Source organism: Nicotiana attenuata, chromosome 11 (genome assembly GCF_001879085.1).
Source record: "Nicotiana attenuata strain UT chromosome 11, NIATTr2, whole genome shotgun sequence".
Taxonomy (NCBI): Eukaryota; Viridiplantae; Streptophyta; class Magnoliopsida; order Solanales; family Solanaceae; genus Nicotiana; species Nicotiana attenuata.
The window spans coordinates 48,785,498-48,790,242 of record NC_031999.1 but is presented as its reverse complement, the minus strand read 5'-3'; positions in this window follow the sequence as shown (position 1 = coordinate 48,790,242).

Below are 4,745 nucleotides of genomic sequence, written 5' to 3'. Positions count from 1 at the left end.
GTCCATTCACCCCTCGTGGACATCAATTGAATGCGCGGCAATATTCCTCCAATCCAACGTTATGTGGTATCCTTTCTCCATTCATGAAGCTCCGTCCCGTTATATCAAATCTCCTGCCGCATGATAGCCCATACTTCTAATTCATCCGTAGGCTTCAATCGCCAGCCACTAAAATCCCAAATCATTCCAAACTTTCCTTAAGGTGCGAAATCATCCCACTGCAAAGCCCATATGCAACTCCGCCACTCTCCCACTTTGGCGGAACTCATCCCCTTAATCGACTACTCGACCTTCGCTTCATATACCTGGCCTTTCTAGAATTTTTGAACACCGCCTGACGCTTCCCACATGTCCTTCCTCGTCCTTTGATATTCAGTGGCTGTCTTAAATAAAAATCTATCTTCGTGGCACTTGAACCCACAATTGCTGCTAACTTTAAACCTTTTCGAAGGTCATCTTTATCGAACCGTCAACATTAGAAATACTGATTCAATCCTGAACCTCCGCACTCTGCGATATCTGACAGTTGTATCTCCAATACTATTTCACAATATCTTGCCCCAAATGTGAATTGTAGCAGATCATAACACCGACAAACTTAGTACGTTGAATTAGGACAACGACACCCCATCATAGAAGAAAGCTCCACCACGCTTGCAAATACCAAGTCTCATTACTTCCACCAGCCCACATCTGACCATCCTTAGTCCCCTTGCCTTTCCCATGCCGGGAATAAAATACTGAATCTCTTGATTAAGCATTGAGTAAACCTCCCTTCAAGTCATTCACTGCCCTGACACGTGGGCAAACATCCTACCATCATATCGCTACTGCGGAACAGTCATTCGTTGCCATCATGGCAACTTGTGCCTAGCCCCAAAGCCCTCAGAAGTACCGTTACTGAGCTGAAACATTAAAATATCATTCCATAAGGCGACGATAATAATCAAATCAACTACACCGGGAGAAACATCTTGCACCACATCCGTAGTACCGTTATGATTCTTCAATTCTCGATTTATAACAAGCGCTTTGCGTCGCGTAAGATTGAGAAGGAATGAATTGAAGGCATACGCCTCCAAGCATCAAATCGCACGATAAGGAATCAAGAAGGGAAGTACTCCTAACAGTCCTGCAGCCTCCTGAGGATAAGTACAGACGTCTCCGTACCGATCCGCGAGACTCTACTAGACTTGCTCATGACTCGTGAGACCCTAGGAACCTAGTGCTCTGATACCATGTTGTCACGACCCAAAATCCACTAAGGGTTGTGATGGCGCCGGACACCATTGTCAGGCAAGCCAACAACCAATAACTAGAAACTTCTTGTTTAAACTTAAGGGAATCGTTCCTTTTATACATTTAGACAACAAGTAATGGAATTCATTGAAATAAGAATAATCTCTTTAACCAAGTAGGTATTTAACAATCCTACAACCATCCCAGAACCCGGTGTCACAAGTGCATGAGCATCTACTGAAAAGGAAATAAAATACAACATCCGTCCGGAATACAATGGACAGGAAATAAATACAATATACTGAAAAAGGGCTATACTAGCTGCGGGCCGCCTCGAATAATGCAACTCACCTAGCCCCAAATCATCTGTGCTGCTACACCCAGTAGGCCACAAGAGTTACATATACCTGTGCAACAAAAATGCACAGAAGTGTAGTATGAGTACGAAAACAACGTGTACTCAATGAGTATCCCGCCTAACCTCGAAGAAGTAGAGACGAGATGGTCGACTTCGACACTTACTAATGGTCCAATAGTGAGGTCAGTAATACATTAAATTATGGATTTCTACAAACATGATTTTAGTCCAATTACAAGGAAACAAGTAAACAATTAATTCTTTTATAGAAAATTTCCAAGATTTCTTTTCGTAATTATCCAAATAACTTCAAGCCATGAAGAAGCAATAATAACGTAATTAAGCTAAAGGCAGCAATACAAGCATGCGCACATCATGCCGAGGCGATGGCCCGATCCAACAGAAATAAGCTGTGCACTTGCCGAGAGTCGACGGCGCGCCTATAGATGCATCTATTTAATCTGCCAAGGCGTTCGACCCGTTCCAAAATAAACACATAGAGACACTCAATCGAGGAGCCAACATGGGGCAATTATTCAAAGAACAGCTAATTCTCTTTTAACAATTTAAGAAAATGAGGTTTACATCTTGTTAGGAATTCATTTACTATTTTGAGGTGGTTTAAGCATTTCAACTATTCATAAGAGTACAAATATTCAAAGTATAGCATGCTTTTGGGTCCTAGACTACCAGGACAATAGCATAATAGTAGCTACGCACGGACTCTCGTCACCTCGTGCGTACGTAGCCCCCACAAATAGGAGCAAATATCCAATTAATTCACCTATGGGGACATTTCCCTCTCACAAGGTTAGAAAGGAGACTCACCTCGCTCCGAAGATCCATAACCGGCATTCCACGCCCTTTCGAAGATTCCAATTGATGCACCCCGCTCCAAACTAGCCAACGGTTACGCAAATCCATTAATATATGCTCAATTGTTCATTACAATCTAATTTATAGCAAATTCCTAATTCCGATCGAAAAGTTGACCAAAACGCCCTCGGGCCCACGTGCCCGGAATCCGAAATTTTTTGAAGATAAAGATTACCCATGACCTTAGGAACTCAAATATATAATTTTCACTAAATTCCATACTCAATATCGTGGCTAAATTTCGAGTTTACTAATTTTCTAGGTTTTCCACCAAAACCTCAAATTTATACTAATTTAAATGCTCAAATCCATACATAGTTGATGTATTTAACTCAAAATAGGTGGGGATAACTTACCTTAACGTTGATGACGAAAATCCCCTCTTGAAGCTCCCTAAAAATCACCTAAGCCATGTAAAATATGAGAGAAATGGCCAAATCCCGACTTTAAAACAACCTTCTGCCTCCAGCTATTTCCGCACCTGCGGTCCCTTGACCGCTTCTGCGGTTCCGCAGGTGCGGTTAAATTACCGTTTCTGCGGTCCTCCCTAGGACGCCCTGCTTCGCTTCTGCGACATGCCTTCCGCAGATGCGGTCCCGCTTCTGCGGAACTTTGACCGCATCTGCGGTCCTCTCCAAGATGCCCTCTTCCGCTTCTGCGTTCACTTCTCCGCAGATGCGGTCCCGCTTCTGTGGAACCTTGACCGCATCTGCGGTCCTCAAGCCTTTGACCAAAATCCGCTTCTGCGGCTCCCTTTTCCGCTTCTGCGGGGCCGCTTCTACGGTTAACCCACCGCAGAAGCGAAAATACCAGCAACCAGATCGTTCAGCTGTCCAAAAATCCCAATTTCGATCCCTTAACCACCCGGAATCCACCCGAGGGCCCCAGGGACCCCAACCAATCATACTAACCAGCCCCAAAACACATTACGGACTTGCTCGAGGCCTCAAATCACATCAAACCACACGAAAATCATGAATTACACCCCGATTCAAGCTTGATGAACTTTAGAACTTCCAACTTCTACTTTCGATGCTTAAACCTATCAAATCAAGTCCGATTGACCTCAAATTTTGCACACAAGTCATATTCGACATTACAGACCTACTGCAACTTCCGGAATCGGATTCTGACCCCGATATCAAAAAGTCCACTTCCGTTCAAACTTCTCAAAAACTTTCAAATTTCTATCTTTAGCCAAATGGCTCCAAAATGACCTACGGACCTCCGAATTCACTTCTGATCGCCCTCCCAACTCCAGAATCACCATACGGAGCTATTCCCGGACTCGGAATCCCAAACGGACATCGATAACACTGAAATGCACTTCAAGCCAAACTTTAGAAATTTCTTCAAAAATGCTAACTTCCACAATAGGCGCCAAAACGCTCCCGGGTTATCCAAAACCCGAACCGGGCATACGCCCATGTCCGAAATCATCCTACGAACCTGCTGGAACCTTCAGATCCCGATTCCGAGGTCGTTTACTCAAAATTCTAATCCTAGTTCATTCTTTCAACTTTAAGCTTCCGAAATGAGAATTCTCTTTCCAAATCAACTCTGGACTTCCCGAAATTCAATTCCGACCACGCGCACAAGTCACAATACCTGAAATGAAGCTGCTCACGGCCTCAGGCTGCTGAACGGAGCGCTAGAGCTCAAAACGACCGGTCGGATCGTTACAGACTATCTATCGGCGTATTGTCAAACACTGCAATACAACGGATCTTCTCTACGATCCACCTGCATTGACAACTGACCAACCCCTGCAGCAACTTTTGGATAACTCATTTTGTAATAGTATGCAAGTAGCTCCTTCTAATGTTACTACTTAATCAATATAAGTTCTTTTGACGACCAAAAAAAAAAATTATTCATGAAATAATATTATTTACATACTTTTTTGTGTGTGTCGTATTTTTCAAATAATATTTTCTTATAAAAAATTATATTTACTATTCTCCACGCAACGCGCGGGTATAAATACTAGTTTGAATTTGAATAATAAGAAAAGAACAAAATAAACTTTGTAATGTAATTTATGTAAAGGATAGTTTAGTCATTAAGGTACGATTCCGAGACGTGGGCCCGAGCGGCGTTTTGGTTATTTCACCTAATTTCGCGTATTAGCTTAGAAATTATTTGTAAAATTAGTTACTTGAAGTATTATTTACATTATGCAATTGAATTGAATAGATTTGGGTCATTTGGAGTCGAATCTCATGGCAGGAACATGGTTTCGGGTTGATTTTTGAGTCTGGTTCGAGGTAAG